Raw genomic sequence first — 18193 nt, 5'->3', positions numbered from 1 at the left:
CCCCACAGGACAATCCTGGGGTGGATATGTGAATGTATCAGTGGGGAAACAACGGTGACAGGAATCCCCTGTTGCATTCAGTGGTACAGGGGCCGAGAGCCAAGCTCCCTGGGGCCCGGCACTAACAGCCGCAGGGATGCAGAACAAACAGGTGCTGGGTCTGACAGAGAGCTGAGTGATCGTGCTGTCTCTATTCGATTCTGCAGTAACGTCCTGCTGCTTTCTCCCATCATGTGTCCACTTTCAGCTGTGGAAGAAGTACGGCGATGTGGTGAGTTTAGAGTTTGGATGGACAAACCTGGTGGTGCTGAGTGGCTACAAGACCCTGAAAGAGGCTCTGGTGAAGAAATCGGAAGATTTTGCTGACCGGCCATCCTTTCCGATATATGAGAACCTCTTTCAGCAGATCGGGGCAGGTGAGTGTGAACTGGGCACCAGAGACTGTCCTGGGCACCAATGGGAGGGATTGGGAATTGTTGGACTTCAGATTTCTGTGAATGATCATTGCACTGTGAACCCCACTACCAGACTGGGGAGGAGGGTGAGACGTCATCACGTCCAAAGGAATTAGTTCAAATGTATCCAGAAATATTAGAGACCAGTTCTCCCAAGATCTCTGTAACTACATCTTAATGACAGACAAAAGGAGTCTCAATGGGTTGTTTTGATCATTTAATGTTCTGCATTGTATTGAAGTGGCTCCTAAAACACACTTTTATCTTCTAGTTCTTTCTATATTCTATGCCTCAGCAAGTTATACATGTAGGATGACTGGCGATGTTGTAAATTAGTTTTTTATCACCACAAGGTGTTTAGAATCTGTTCATGGTGATAAATTGAGAATTCTTCCTTATCAACCCAGAATTTTTTACATCAGCAGGTTGCTTACATTTATGCACATTCCTATTGCTGATGAATAAACTCTTCTCAGGCTTCTGGTCAAGTGCAGTTATCGATTATACCCGACATTTTGATGACAGCCTCTGCCATCTTCTTTGGGGATGATGCCTGAGTATGTCTAGACTGGTGGTATTTAGACCCCTGTAGCCCATCCCTCCTGATTGGTTAGTCATCATCCAATCAGGTTTCTGCTCTCCCGCCTTGTTTACAATAGAATTGTTTACCAATCTGATTACTATTTTGGACCAGGAGACTCTCCCTGAGGAAATAAGATGATTATGCATGACGTCCCTGCAGAATGGCTACAAGCTAAAGGAAATCAATTGGGCTCTTTAAAGGGTTGATAGAAAAACCAGGAAACATAACAATGAGGGGTAACCCATTGCTTCTGTCTTTCTTCCCTGTTTTTCCACGGTTTTTGGGAGGATCACCAAATACTAGATTAATAGCAGCCACAAACCCATTAGGAAGCTCATGTCACAGCTTATGCAGGTCAAAGATGACCTGAGACTTAAGTTGGCTGCTGTTTGTAGGATTCCCTGTGAATGCGGAGCAGTGTATATCGGCCAGATGGGATGCACGGTGGAAACCTGCATGAAGGAGCACAGGAGGTGTACCCGTTTGGGTTAGCTGGAGAAATCAGCAGTAGCAGAACACTGTATTCACAATGGCCATAGGATTGACTTCAACGGCACAGAACTACTGTGGCTTTTGGGACCAGCTGGTAAAGGAAGCCATTGAGCTAAAACTAGAAGGAAATAATTTTAACAAAGGTGAAGGTCTCTAATTAAGAACTGGAAATCAATTCTAAACAAGGTCAGAGAGCAGAAATCGGATTGGATGAGAAACAACCAATCAGAAAGGATGGACAATGGGGGTATAAATACCTCCTGTCTAGACAATACCCAGGCATCATCCCTGAAGAAGAAGGCAGAGTTTGTCATTGAAATGTGCGTTATAATTGATACCTGTACCCAGCTGGAAGCTGGAGAAGAGTCTTTATCATAAATGCCAGGAAAGAACTCAATCCTTGTTCATTCCTATCCCTTTGCCACTGACAGTTTGTAGTCCTGACATTCTGTGCTGACTGAGGTGAAAGTTTATGATTGCTGAGTGATTCTGCCTTGTTAATGATAAATCAGTTATTGAGACACTGGGATGCTGGACTCACCAGATTTTGGTCTTTTTCCAGTTCACGATATTCATAAATATTTCTGAATGAGCACTGTAGAAAATAAAGCTGAAATGAAACAACAAATAATCTGATGGAGCAACATAACAGGTCAAGCAGCATCTCGGTGGGGTGGAGGTGGAGGAATTGTCAATGTTTCAGTTGGAAACTCTGCGCTCAGGGCCCAAGACATCGACTATTCCTTGCCATCCCCCACCTCCCAGATGCTGCTCAAGCCACTGAGTTCTGCAGCAGATTGTGTGTTGCTCCAGATTCCAGCATCTGCAGTGTAAGATGAATGTAAGACTGTGTGAGTTTTCCATTGTCCATTTTGCTCTCTGCTGCTGGCATTTCAGTTCATGGTGTCTGTTTCACTATCACAGCCCAAAGTCAAAACTCATGGAGTCAAACAGCACAGAAACAGGCCCCTTGGCCCATCATGCCCATGTTGATCATCAAATACCCATCTATACCAATCCCATTTACCAGCATCTAACCTATCGCCTCCCATGCTTCAGTGAATCAAGTGTTCTGGTAGATAATTCTTAAATGTCTTGGGAACTTATTTCCAACCCTCTATCAGGCAGGACATTTCAGATTCCAAACATCATCTGACTGAGAAGCTTTTCTTCAGATCCCATCTAAACTTCCTACCCCTGCACTATAAACTTTAAACTCCTGCCCTGTAGGTTTTGACACCTCTACAATGGGGAAACATTTCTTACCATCTGATGTCTTAACCCCTGATAATTCCCACTGTTCCTGCAGGTATCGTCTTAGCAAAGTATGGGAACTGGTGGAGAGAACAGAGAAGATTCTCACTTTCCACATTGAAAAACTTTGGGCTTGGGAAGAAGTCACTGCAGTTGTAAATTGTGGAGGAAGCAGAATTCTTGACTAAAGCATTTGAAGAGGAGAAAGGTAATGAAGAAGCTGTCTAAAGAACCAAGAGATGCCTTGACTGCTGTGGAAAAGTAAACTATTTATTTATGCCAACACTGAAATGCACGAAGAATTTGGAAGGTTTGTCAATCTGGTCGGAAGAATGGAGAAAACCAAGGTAGAATAAAATATGTGGGAAAACAGGAAATATTGAAAACGCACAGCAAGTCAATGAGCATGTGCAGGAAGAAAAATATTTGATATTTAATCTCTGAGACTCTTCATCAAAACTGGGTAGTGCAGAAGCTGAGGGAGGAATAGAACAGAGGGACTATCCCTGGTAAGGCAAGACCAAATTAGTTAAAGTAACAGTGGGAACAGTGGTTTGAATTTGTGTCCATGTGGGACTGGGGGACATGCCCAGAAAAGCCACATGTTCAAATACAAATGACTGAGCCCAAATACCGACCAGCAGAAATAGCTATTTCTGGGACAGAGAGAAAGAGTGAGATCGCTGATATTGGAGAACTTGATATTGAACTTGGAAGGCTGCATTATGCCAAAACAGAACATTCGGCGATATTTCTCACTGTTGAAACCATGCAGGAAGTCTGAGTGGGAATGGAATGGAGAATTAATGTTCCAGGCAACAGGAAGCTCAGGGTCGCTACGATTTTCATTGAATAAAGAATCACAATCAGAATCAGACTTATGATCATGAACTTAAATGACATGAAACCTGTTGTTTTGCACCAGCAGTACAGTGAAAAGACTGAAAGTTAATATAACTTAAATAAATAAATAATGCAAAAATGGGATTAACAAGGTAATGTTCAGGGGCTCATGGAGAATTCAGAAATCTGATGTCAGAGGGGAAGAAGCTGTTTCTGAATCTCTGAGTGTGGGTCATCAGGTCCTGTACCTCCTCCACCTTGGTAGTAACAAGAAGAGGGCATTTCCTGGATGGTGAGGGTCCTTACTGATGGATGCCCCCCTTTTTGAGGCCCCACCTCTTGAAGATGTTCTTGATGGGGGAGTGGTGGGGGGAAAGGTTGTACCTTTAATGGAGCTAGATGAGAAAATGACCATTTGCTGCCTCTTGGGCCCTGTGCCAAAGAGTCTTTAGTGATATTCTGAACTCCGTTCTGAAAGGGCAACAGGAAGTAGAGGGGGACCTGGGTTTCTGGGTACATGCCATTGAAAGTGGCAGTGTAGGTTGAGAAAATGATTAATACGACATAAACAATGTTGAACTTCAGCAGTAAAAGCACAATGTATAAAAGCAGCAAAGGCTGCTGGACCTTTATAACATTCCGGCCTGGCTTCAGTTGAACCATTGTTTTCAGCTGGAGTCACCTCAATATAAGAAGCATCTGACACCATTACAGAGGGTTCCAGAAAATATTGATGAGAATGGTTCCTGGGATAACAGACTATCTCTACAAGGATAGACCAGAAACAGTCAGGCAGTTTCTTCAGAGAAAGCTGGGAGATTTGGTCAACGTTAATAAAATGTTGAAAGTTCTGGGCAGTGAAAGGTCACAGGTACAAAACCAAAAGGAAAGGAACGAAGACTGCCTCGAGGAAAGTCTATCTCATGGAGCAGGTACTTGGAATCTGGAATGCACTTTTGTCAGATGTGATGGAGGAAGTCCATTGCAGTCTTCAAGAGAGAGCTGAATAAACATATGGTGAGGTAAAATCTGTAAGGGGTAGGATAGAGACTGTTGAGTTGATATGGTAGACATTGTGCACTGAATGAATTGTGCTGAAACCATTGGATAATTCTGTAATTATATATATACCTTGGATTTTGGGTACAACACTGAGTCATGTCATCTGCAGAAATTCTCTGCTGACTAAGCAAAGGAGGGTGTCGAATGGGAGAATGGGAGGATGAAATCAGGACCCTGGTGGAGGACTTTGCCAAATGACGGAAGCTGAATCATCTGCAGCTCAACATTAGTAAGACAAAGGAGATGGTGGTGGACTTTAGGAAGACTAAGCCTGCACCGCTCCCTGTTACAGGTGAGGATGTGGATGTAGTGTGGACCTCCAAGTACCTGAATGACAGACTTGGGTGGAGCACCAACACAGAGGCTATGTACAAGAAGGGCTAGAGTCACCTCTACTTCCCGTGGAGACTGAGGTCCTTTGGAGTGTGCACATCTTTCCTTCACATGTTCTACCAGACTGTTGTCACCGGTACAATATTCTATGCAGGGGTGTGCTGGGGCAATGGCATCAACATAGGTGATGCCAACAGGCTCAATAAACTGATCTGAAAGGTTGGCTCTGTTGTAGGAGTCAAACTGGACACACTGGAGGCTGTGGTAGAACAAAGGACCCTGCAGAAACTCCTGGCAATTCTGGACAATATTTCTCCCCCACTGCATGTCACCTTGCTGAACAGAGGAGCACTTTTAGTAATAGACTAAGACAACTATGCCATCCAAAGAGCACTATATGAGGTAATTCCTTCCCTTAGCCACTTGGCTCTATAATAAGTTTACCTTTCGCCAGGAAAGTGATTACCCTCTCCTTTTAGACTGTTAGAGATACTTATTTCTTATTCTTTCTTACTTCTCTTCTGATATGTGTATATCTGTGCACACTGCTACTGTGACCCTGTAATTTCCTTTGGGATCAATAAAGTATCAATCTACCTACCTCATACTGTAACCATGTGACAAGGTTTCCCCTTTAATATGGAACTGAAGTTTGTGATCCTGCAGGCTGAATGAGGATTGTGGTATACTGTGATTCATCATCTGGGAAATCTTAGGAGACACTTCGAGTTGCCAGTGATTTGAGTCTACTGGGTCTTGCTGGTTCTAATACCCAATGAATGGAAAAGTCCCACTGTTTGGAATGAGGTTGAAGCAAGGATACAGTTCAGGTCACAAGGAACTAGGAAGCCATAGTTATTTAGCACTTTGGATGAGACTGAGCAGAAAAATAGAAATAAAATTTGTGGAAGAACTTCTTTCTACAGGAAGGTGATGATATCAGTGGAAGAAAGTCTGTAAACACGCTGGTCAAGCATGGCAATCTTTGGTTGTCTGTTGATCCTGTAATGGATTTATAATGAGCTTGGTCTCCTTAAACTAATTATCCACTTCTTATTCTTCAAAGTAAAAGAAAGAAAAAATCCCTCTTGGAAATGTGTAACGTACACAATGTGTCATCATAAATTTGGCTTTTACGAGAAATATTTAAGTGAAGGGAGGGTGATGTTCCAATTTGTCCCATGATGTCATCTTTCTTCAGATGCCTGGGAAGTACCTGAGACGAAACAAAGAACGAACAGAGGGTGAAAGAGGGAGATTTGAGAAAATGGTCATTAGTCAGCAGGGAAGTGACCTTTGACACAAAGAAGTCAGGTGAGCTGACAGACACACAGCACGTAGTGAAGTGGAGATGTTGACATGGAGGGATAAAATAATTCATGGTCTTATCATATTCCTCTATCCCAACAGGTGGATTTAGTAAGCAATCAATATTTTTTCAAAGTCACTCTAATACCAATTGAACTGTCTAACAGAAGGTTTAGAGATGGTTGAGAGGTTGGTGAATTGAAAAAACTGCATGTTCAGTTTGGGTTGAATTCATTAGTTCTGGAATGATTCCAAAGGACTAGAAAATGGCAAAAGTCACTTTACTGATTAAGAAGGGCGGGAGGGAAAAGACAGGAAATTAAAGGTCAAAGTGCTTAATTCCAGTGGTTGGCAAGATGTTAGAGTTATTATTAAGGATGAGGTTTTGGGGCACATGAAGGTACTCAGTAATATAGGTTGAAGTCAGTATGGTTTCCTTCAGGGGTAATCTTGCCTGACAAACCTGTTGGAATTCTTTAAGAAAATAACAGGTAGGAGAGACAAAGGAGCGTGCACGGTTGTTGACTTGAATTTTCAAAAGGCCTTTGACAAGGGACATCACATTTTGTTACTGAACAATATAAGATGGTATTACAGGGGAAGTACTAGCATAATGCCAACATAGTATGCTCAAAGTGCTGGTGTTGGAATGTGTGCCAACACATGCAGGCAGCCCCCAGCACATCCTCGGGCATGCTGGTTGCTACCACAAGTGACTCATTTCACTGTTTGTTTTGTTGTAGATGTGATATACGGAGAGGAATTTTGAGATCTTGCCTGACTGGCAGAAGGAAAACAGTGGGAGTAACGGGCATTTTCTGACCAACTGCCTGTGGATTAGTGGTGTTCCACAGGGGGTGGTGTAGGGTCCGCTATTTTTCACGTTATACATTTGTGATCTGGATGATAGCATTGATGGATTTGTGGCCATGTTCGCAGATGACCCAATGATATGTGGAGGGGAAGCCAGTGTTGAAGCAGGGGGTGTTCAGAAAGACTTGCACAGTTGAGGGGAATGGCTAGAAAGAGCAGATGGAGCAATGGAGCAAAGTCTACTCATGCACTTTGGTAGATGGAATGAAGGTGTGGACTATTTTGTAAATGAAGAACCCATTCAGAAATCAGAGATGCAAAGGGACGGGGGGCTCCTCATACAAGGCTCCTTAAAGGTTAATTTGCACTCTGAATCAATGGCAAGGAAGGCAAGTGTAATGTTAACATACCATAAGACCATAAGACAAAGGAGCAGAAGTCGGCCATTCGGCCCATCGAGTCTGCTCCAACATTTCGTCATGAGCTGATCCAATCTCCCCTTTAGTCCCATTCCCCCACCTTCTCACCATAACCTTTGATGACTGACTACTCAGATACCGATCAATCTCTGCCTTAAATACACCCAATGACTTGGCCTCCACTGCTGCCCGTGGCAACAAATTCCATAGATTCACCACCCTCTGGTTAAAATTTTTTTTGCATTTCTGTTCTGAATGGGCGCCCTGCAATCCTCAAGTCATGTCCTCTCGTACTAGACTCCCCCATCATGGGAAACAACTTTTCCACATGCACCCTGTCCATGCCTTTCAACATTTTGTTGGGCTTGAAATTCTGCCCTGTGTTCGTTTAGGAAGAGAGACAACCAACACCGGAATATTACAAAACTTTGGTTTATTGCAGAATTCGTAACTGGCACAGCGAATCGACGGAGTCGCTGGAGAAGGCGCGTTCCGACTTCCCCTTACAATCTGCTCTTATTTATATCCCTTTTCCCCCCAGCACAACCCCCCGCTACATATTAGGTAATATCGGGCACTTGTGTCCATCTTATTGGCCCGCAGCCATATGCTTACGAGTTACCTGTTTCTTTTGTTTACTGAATCGCGTGACACTAGTAGTTTCGGTGTAGCGGGGTCCCCAGTTTCGCTCCCCCCTCCCTCTCATTACGTGAGCCACTCCTGACCTGTAATGGCAATCTCGAATTAACCCTAATATTAACCCTAACACTCCCTCCCTTGGCCTCCCAGAGGCCACACCCCTTACAAGCTTTTCCGCGGCTGCCAGGATCAGGCAGGGAGGTGAGCGTCCCCCGGCACTCCTTGGCGTGTCCTCCCTATTTGCTTATCCTGATTTGTCCGACCTAGGGTCGCAAAATATGGGTAGGGGTTCCCTAAACATCCGCAATTTTTACAAGTAGCATGCAACATTTCAGAAAACTTATTCAAGAACAAATTCACAATCCCCCCCCCTTGCCATGGTCCATTTCAGTCCGTGTCCTCCCATAGCGCGTCCGCTTTCCGGGAGGGCCGTGTCCTCCCCTTCCACCGGGAACAAGGGTGCCTGGTACGCCGGTGGAGGTCCATCCTTTCCGGTCAAGGCTCGATCTATAGTCCCGCAACAACAACCACACGTAATAAAGATAGCAATTGAAATAGACAGTCCTAGAGCTGACTGTCCCAGAAACGCTCCCCACTTACCAAAGGTCTTATTTGGCCAGTAGAAAATGATGCCAGTTATTGTCCCCCTCCCTTCTTACCTTTTAATGCCCTGTTGGAGACCTCGGTGACAGGGTATGGACCATGCCACCGTTTTCCGTTCCAGGTGAGCTTCCCCGGGCCTCGGAGGAACACTTCCACTCCTACCTTGATGGTGTCCGACCCCTGCGGCTGCTCACTGTTAGTTTATTGAACTCGCACAGTTATCAATTTTACCATATTTCTAAAAACTCTCATATACTCTGTTACTCAACACACAAATGTCTGAGTTTCGGTAACTCGAAATTGAAGTGCTCCATGGCTCCCTAGTACACAGAGAGGATCAAATGTGGGACGGTCGCCTTTCAAAACCTGACCTTCGCGTGGGAGATTTCTCCTCTTAACAACCAGTCTAAGGTAGGCGCCGTCAGTATCCCTGTGTACTACGGTGTACCGCGACACTTTTCTCTTCACTCCTGAGACTTTTATGCCCATCGTGGGCGGCGGGTACCCTCACTCAGAAGACTTTTCCACGGGCGGAGGATCTTCCTAAAAACAGATAAGAGTTAGTACTTACCAGTCACGATTCTGCACCGGGAATGATCTCTCCCAGGGTAATTTGGGGTTGGTGAGGATCCGTCAGCAGACAAGATCTAACTCAGTGATTTAACTATCTAGTGGAAGTCTTCGATATAACAGGCACTTCCTGACCTTAGTCAAGCTTGCGGCCGCAAGTTGTCTGCTGTCGGACCCGCCAGCCTGTGTTGTCTCTCCCTCCCCACGTCGGGGTCACCAAATGTTGGGCTTGAAATTCTGCCCTGTGTTCATTTAGGAAGAGAGACAACCAACACCGGAATATTACAAAACTTTGGTTTATTGCAGAATTCGTAACTGGCACAGCGAATCGACGGAGTCGCTGGAGAAGGCGCGTTCCGACTTCCCCTTACAATCTGCTCTTATTTATATCCCTTTTCCCCCCAGCACAACCCCCCGCTACATATTAGGTAATATCGGGCACTTGTGTCCATCTTATTGGCCCGCAGCCATATGCTTACGAGTTACCTGTTTCTTTTGTTTACTGAATCGCGTGACACTAGTAGTTTCGGTGTACCGGGGTCCCCAGTTTCGCTCCCCCCTCCCTCTCATTACGTGAGCCACTCCTGACCTGTAATGGCAATCTCGAATTAACCCTAATATTAACCCTAACAATTTGAAATGTTTTTATGAGGTCTGCCCTCATTCTTCTAAACTCCAAGGAGTACAGTCCAAGAGTGGTCAAACATTCCTCGTATGTTTTCATTTTCATTTTCAATCTTTTTTGTTGATTTCCAGCAAAAAAATTACAAATCAGAGGAGGTTTAAACAAACACATAATACATAAGACGTATAAACAACTAAAAAGTGTATACTGTCAAAGTCAATTAAATATAATGTTACGCTGTTGTATGTAATATATAAACAAAAAACCACAACTCCTCTTGACAAGTCATAAAGAAAAAAAAAGATTGGAAATTTGATTGTATAAGAAGGAAAAAACCCCACTAAACTAGCCTAAAAAAAGATGAAAGATTGGGCAGTCCATTTGAAGATAAAATTAGAAAGAGAAGAAGAAAGAAAACATCCTTCCAGTCACCTCCGAATCTTCGTGGATAAGGACAATTTTTCCTTAAAAAAATAAAAATAAAACTAAAGAAAAATTAAATCATATGAAAATATTGAATAAAGGGTCACCAGACTTGCTCCAAGTTAAAAGATATGTCAAACGTCCGGCTTCTAATTTTCTCCAAGCTTAAACAGGGCATAATGGAGGAGAGCCAGTTAAAAACAGTAGGTGGATTAGAATCTTTCCAGTATAACAAGATAGCTCTCCTAGCCAGTAAAGTTGAAAAGGCTATCACGTGTTGAGCGGAAGCAGGAACTCTACCTGTTTCTTCTGGAATAATCCCAAAAATTGCCGTGATTGAATTGGGTTGTAAATCCACACCTATAACTTTTGATAATATTCTAAACACATCCCTCCAAAAATTATTTAACTTTACACAGGACCAAAACATATGAGTTAGAGTAGCCACCTCAGCGTTGCATCTGTCACAAATAGGGCTTATATTAGAAAAAATATGCGCTAACTTATCTTTGGACATATGGGCCCTATGTACTATCTTAAACTGAATTAAGGAATGACGTGCACAGATAGATGAATTATGAACTAGATAATAAATTTTACTCCATTGATCATCTGAAAGTGAGTGTTGAAGTTCTATTTCCCAACTACGTTTAACCTTATCATTAGGTGACATACGTACATTTATTAACTCTTCATAAATAATAGTTATTAATCATTTTTGAAATGGTTTAAGCTGAAAAATAACATAAACCAAATTTGATGAGTAAGCCAAGGGATAATTCGGTAAAAAATCACGTTAAAAATTCCTAACTTGTAAATATCTAAAAAAAATGTGTACTAGATATATCATATTTATCCATTAACTGTGAAAAAGACATTTAACAATCCTCTGGAAACAAACCTAAAAAGGCTTTTATTCCCTTAGTTTTCCATATTAAAAAAGCCGTATTGGGAGTTGATGGTTTAAAGAAACAGTTAGAATAGATATTACTAGAGAGTACAAAGTTATTTAATTCAAAAAATTTACGAAACTGGGACCAAATTTTTAAAGTGTGTTTAACAATAGGATTGAGACCTTGTCTACCTATTCTGGAGAGGGAAAAAGGAAGGGGAGCTCCTAGTAAAGAAGCTAAAGAAAACCCCCTTACCGAATTCTCCTCCAAATGTGACCATAAAGGGCAATCCTGGTTATCTATACCATGAATCCAAAAGGTGATATAATGAATATTAATTGCCCAATAATACAATCTAAAGTTTGGTAGCACCAGCCCTCTATTTTTTTTGATTTTTGCAATAAAAGTTTATTCACTCTGGAGCTTTTATTATTCCAAATGTAAGACAAGATCATAGAATCTATTTTATCAAAAAATATTTTTAGAACAAAAGATGGAGCTGCTTGAAATGTATATAAAAATTTCCATAAAATAACCATTTTTATAGCATTTATTCGACCAATTAATGACATCGACATAGGCGACCATTTAGGAAGCGCTTGTTGAGTATATTCAATTAGAGGGGAAAAATTATACGTATATAGGTCTTTAAAACTTTTAGTAATTTTAATACCAAGGTAAGTGAAATAGTTTATAGCAATATTAAAAGGTATTTGATCATAATAATCAGAATAATTATTAATAGGAAATAGTTCACTTTTATGTAAGTTAAGTTTATATCCAGAGAAAATACTAAATTCTGTAAATATAGATAACATAAAAGGAATAGATTTCCTAGGATCTGAAATGTAAACTAATAAATCATCCGCATACAACGAAACCTTATGTAATTTATCCCCTCTCTTAATACCCTGCACAGAATTAGAATCCCTAAGAGTGATAGCAAATGGTTCTAAAACCAAATTAAATAATAAAGGACTAAGAGGACAGCCCTGGCAAGTTCCTCTATATATTCTAAAATAAGGAGACTTTTGATTATTAGTTATTGATTGTTAGTCATCAGATTATCAGCTCAGGCCACCAGTCTACCTCAAGTTAACTGAGTAGTTCAAAAGTTCTCCCACTGCAGCCTTGATAGTCCATGCTCTTTAACCTTGTTGTCCTCTGCTTTGGATGAGCTGCCTGACTGGACAATGAGGTCCACCTTTCCTCATTATTATCTATACATCTGTGTCTGAAAGCATTATGTCGCCAGGACAGCCTTGATCCCCACTCGACTGCAGTCATTTCTTTTTTTCTCTCTATCCCTCCCTCTCTTTGTAACTTAAGATACATTTCTCCAGGCCCGAAACATTAATCCTTTATCTCTCTCCCCTGATGTTTCCAGTGCTACTGAATATTTCCAGCATTTGCGGTTTTTATAGCAGATTTCCTGCATCAATTTTTGCTTCAGTTACCAGCCATTTGCACGTTACCCCCTCATGTAGATCTGAATTGTTAGGTTTTTGTCATTGTTAAATCCACAAGGCCCTAGTTTGTCCTGTGCTCCACAAACTGCGAGCTTCCTGTGGATGTGATACAAGCCCACACAGCTCGTGGTTTGGATCTCCTGGAGGAGCTGTTGATGCCCCAGGTTACTCACGTCTAAGAGAGAAGGAAAAAGCATATCTGAAAATCTGAAATAAAACCAGAAAAAGCTAGAAATACACTGCAGATTGGACAGTAGAAAGAGGAACCAAGATGAGATTTCATCAAAAAGAGAATGTTTGAGCTATCCTGAACTCAACTGTCTTACCACAGAAACTGAGAGTAACAGCGATGTTTTCAATCCTTTCCAACTAATAATCAACAGAAATGGAAAATGAAGGCAGTGAAATTCCAATCCATCTACCAAGCTCTTTAAAAATGCAAACACAAGGACATCTGCAAATGCTGGAAATTCAGGCAACACACACAAAATGCTGGTGGAACGCTGCAGGCCAGGCAGCATCTATAAGAAGAAGCACTGTCGATGTTTCGGGCCAAGACTCTTCTTCACGACTAACTGAAAGAAGAGATAGTAAGAGATTTGAAAGTGGGAGGGGGAGGGGGAAATCCGAAATGATAGGAGAAGACAGGAGGGGGAGGGATGAAGCTAAGAGCTGGAAAGTTGATTGGCAAAAAACTGCCTGGTTCGGAAATTGCTCTATCTCGGATTTCAAGACCCTGCAGCGGATAGTGAGGTCAGCTGAGAAGTTCATCGGGGTCTCTCTTCCCGCCATCATGGACATTTACACTATGTGCTGCATCTGTAAAGGAAACAGCATTATGAAGGACCCCATACACCCCTCATACAATCTCTTCTCCCTCCTGCCGTCTGAGAAAAGGCTCCGAAACATTCGGGCTCTCACGACCAGACTATATAACAGTTTCTTCCCCCAAGCTATCAGACTCCTCAATACCCGAAGCCTGGACTGACACCTTGCCCTACTGTCCTGTTTATTATTTATTGTAATGCCTGCACTGTTTTTGTGCACTTTATGCAGTCCAGTGTAGGTCTGTAGTCTAGAGTAGCTTTCTCTGTGTTCTTTTTTTACATAGTTCAGTCTAGTTTTTTGTACTGTGTCATGTAAACCATGGTCCTGAAAAACGTTGTCTCATTTTTACTATGCACTGTACCAGCAGTTATGGACAAAATGACAATAAAAGTTGACTTGACTTGAAAAGGGATACGGAGCTGGAGAAGGGAAAGGATCATAGGATGGGAGGCCTAAGGAGAAAGAAAGGGGGAGGGGAGCACCAGAGGGAGATGGAGAGTAGGCAAGGAGTTATTGGGAGAGGGACAGAGAGAGAGAAAAAAAAGGGAGAAATAAACAAACAAGTAAATAAATAAATAAGGAATGGGGTAAAGGGGCAGAAGGGGCATTAACGGAAGTTAGAGAAATCAATGTCAGTGAACACCTACGCTCTGTCCGCCAGAGAAAGCAGGATCTCCCAATGGCCACACATTTTAATTCCACATCCCATTCCCATTCTGATATGTCTATCCATGGCCTCCTCTACTGTCAAGATGAAGCCACACTCAGGTTGGAGGAACATCACCTTATATTCTGTCTGGGTAGCCTCCAACCTGATGGCATGAACTTCTCTAACTTCCGTTAATGCCCCCTCTCCCCTTCTTACCCCATCCCTTATTTATCTATCTAGTTATTTATTTATTATTTTCCCCCTTTATCTCTTTCTTTCTGTCTCTGCCCTCTCACAATAACTCCTTGCCTGCTCTCTGTTTTCCTCTGGTGCTCCCCTCCCCCTTTCTTTCTCCCCAGGCCTCCCATCCCATGATCCTTTCCCTTCTCCAGCTCTGTATCCCTTTTGCCAATCACCCTTCCAGCTCTTAGCTTCACCCCTCCCCCTCCTGTCTTTTCCTATCATTTCGGATTTCCCACTTTCAAATCTCTTACTATCTCTTCTTTCAGTTAGTCCTGACGAAGGTCTCGGCCCAAAACGTCGACAGTGCTTCTCCTATAGATGCTGCCTGGCCTGCTGTGTTCCACCAGCATTTTGTGTGTGTTGCCAACCTCTCCCTGGACTTCTCATTGCTCTCTCTAATATCCAAATCAAGTAAAATTATTCTTCATATGTAAGCTTTGCATTGTTTAAATGAAGTTATGTCCTCCCACTCACCAGTGATGGGAGAAAAGAAAAACTGAGATTTGAGGGAATGCAGAAATCTATGGATTGTGTGAGTGTGGCTGTCAAATACAGAGAGGGGTTTCAACATGGATAATTTATCAGTGCAACATTCAGAATGCTGGTGTTCAGCAGTGTGACTCAAACCACAGTCAACATTATTAATGACCTTAATTGCAAAATTAATCATGATTAATTCTTATTGTTGCTCAATAGCCCAACAAAATGCCAGCTATTTGGTGATTTGTTTCACGGATACAACTCTGTGTAATTGTGTCCTGTGATTCCCTGCATTGTATCAGTAATGACAATTCACAGGTAACACATGGACTATCTCTGCAAGGGTCAGAGAAAATGCACATTCGGTATTTGGGTGTATCTGTGATGGGTATAGTGAATGAATTTCTACATTCTGTATTTTCAAAAAATTCACATATATGTTGTGAAGTAATATTTCAATCCCTGTCTCTATTGCAGATGTTGAACGCATTTCCCTTTCTTTGTTATTTCCCGGGCCCGCAGCATAAAATATTTGAAAATCAAGAGAAAGGAATTGACTTTTTACAAGGAATTGTCACAGCACGTAAAGAATTGTGGGATCCAAACACACCCAGGGACTTCACTGATGCCTTCTTAGCGGAGCAGGAGAAGGTATGTAAAGGAAAAGTCACATATTTCAAAGAGACTCTCTTTCTCTCTCCACAGATCCTGTCTGACCTGCTGTGTGTTTCCAACATTTTCTGCTTTTTATTACAGATTTACAGCATGTGCAGTTTTATTTTGATTTTCTTCATTAGCTTCGTTAGCTAAGGGAATTCTGCCCAAAGACTCCCCAGTCTCTTTGAACATCAGTTTTTTTGTATTTTCTCTCCATTTAGAAAATAGTCAACCTTTTCATTTCTTCTACTAAGTGCATGACCATATACTTTCTGACACTGTATTCCATGTGCCATTTCTTTGCCCATTCTCCTAATATGTCAGATCTCTGGGGTTTACACCATCTGGTCCAGGTGACTTTTTTACCTTCAGACATTTCAGTTCCCAAGAATCTTCTCACTAGCTATGTTGACTTCACTCACTTCATGACCTCTGATGCCTGGAACTTCCACCAAAGTGCTTGTGCCTTCCACCATGAAAACTGATGTAAAGTACTTCTTCAGTTTGTGCGCCAATTTGTTGTCCCTCATTACTACCTCTCCAGCATCGTTTTCCAGCGGTCTGATACCCATTCTCGCTTCTCTTTTGCACTTCATGTATCTGAAGAAACTTTAGCTATCTTCCTCAATATTATTGGCTGCCTTACTTCCATATTCCATCTTTTCCTTCTTAATGACTCTTTTAGTTGGCATTTATTGGTTTTTAAATGCTTTCCTGTCCACTAACTTCCCATTAATCTTTTCTCTATTATATGTCCTCTTTTCACTTTTATGTTGGCTTTGACTTATCTTGTTAGCCACGGTTGTGTCAACTTTCCATTAGAATACTTCTTCCTCTTAGTGATGTATATATCCTGTGCCTTCTAAATTGCTTCCAAAACTTCCAGCCATTGTTGCTCTGCCGTCATCCTTGCCAGTGTTCTTTTCCAACCAATTCTGGCCATCTCCTCTCTCATGCCTCAGTAATTACCTCTACTCCACTGTAATACTGATACATCTGACTTTAGCTTCTCCTTTTCAAATTTCAGAGTGAATTTGATCATATTATGATCACTTGCCCCTCAGGGTTATTTTACCTTAAGCTCTCTATTCAATTTTGGTTCTTTGCACACTACCCAATCCAGAATAGTTGATCCTTTGCTAGTGGAATGCAGCAGGCCAGGCAGCATCTAAAGGGAGAAGCACTGTAGACATTTCGGGCCGAGACCCTTCGTCAGTCCCGAAACGTTGACAGTGCTTCTCCCTATAGATGCTGCCTGGCCTGCTGTGTTCCACCAGCATTTTGGGTGTGTTGCTTGAATTTCCAGCATCTGCAGATTTCCTCGTGTTTGCTAGTTGATCCTTTTGTGGGCTCAACCACGAGCTGCTCTAAAAAGCCATCTCGTAGGCACACTAGAAATTCCTCCTTCTGTAATCCAGCACCAACCTGATTTTCCCATTCTGCCTGCATATTGAAGTCCCCCATGACAATTATAACATAGCCCTTCTGGCATGCACTTTCTATCTCCCATTGTAATTCGTAGGCCCCATCCTTACTACTGTTTCAGGGTCTGTATACAAGCCTTTTCACCCTTTCAATATTGTCCACCTATTATGTTGCAACTCATCCTGTTGACTGCAATTTTGGCCTATCAATGGCCTTTCCTCACTGCACATTGCCTCTGTAAGCCAGCTACCTTATTGTCAGCTCTATGATTCACCTTTCCTATGATCTGCCTTTGCTATGATACTTCTTGCATTGAAATATACACAGCTCTGGACACTAGTTACACTGTGCTCAACCGTTTGATTCCAAACTTTGTTTGAGGTCTTACCAGCATCTGTCTCCCCAACCTCTCCACTAACTGTTCAGGCACTCTGGTTCCCATCGCCCTGCAAGACTAGTTTACACCCTACCGTGTAGCATTAACAAACCTTACTAGGATATTAGTCTCCCTCCAGTTCAGGTCTCACCTTACCTAGAAGATTGCCCAATGATCCAAAAATCTTATGCATTCCACCCTACACCAACTCGTTAGCCACGTACTAAACTGTATAGTTTTCCTACTTCTGGCCTCACTGGCATGTGACATGGGTAACAATCTTGAGATCACAACCCTGGAGGTCCTGCCCTTTAACTTGGCACATAACTCCTTGAACTTCCTGTGCAGAACCTCGTCATTCATCCGACCTATTTCATTAGTATCTACATGGACCATGACTTCTGGCTGTTCACCCTCCCATTTAAGAATGCTGAGGACTCAGTCTAAGATAGCCAGAACCGTGACAACTGGGAGGCAACATACCACCCAGGAATTTCTTTCTCACCCACAAAGCCTCCTGTCCGTTACTCTGATGAATTCCCTATTACCACAGCATTCCTCTTCTCTCCCCCACTCCCTTCTGAGTCACAGAAGCAGACTCAGTGCCAGAGACTCAACAATTGTGACAGTCCTCTACAAAGTCTTCTACGATCAGATGATAATCAGCATTGGTTATCTTGCTTGATTTTGATTCTGCTCAGATTTCTTTCCTGGCTGAAAGATAGTGACTGGACTTGATTGGAAATTGAAT

The 18193-nt window shown here is 42.3% G+C and overlaps 1 pseudogene; it reads left to right on the top strand.

Moving 5' to 3' along the window:
• The window catches only part of LOC140732500 (cytochrome P450 2D20-like), a 75024-nt pseudogene that overhangs the window by 16916 nt on the left and 39915 nt on the right, over positions 1–18193 (top strand).

The sequence above is a fragment of the Hemitrygon akajei genome, chromosome 8, assembly GCF_048418815.1.
Source record: "Hemitrygon akajei chromosome 8, sHemAka1.3, whole genome shotgun sequence".
Classification (NCBI taxonomy): domain Eukaryota; kingdom Metazoa; phylum Chordata; class Chondrichthyes; order Myliobatiformes; family Dasyatidae; genus Hemitrygon; species Hemitrygon akajei.
This window is presented reverse-complemented; position numbering and strand designations above follow the sequence as displayed.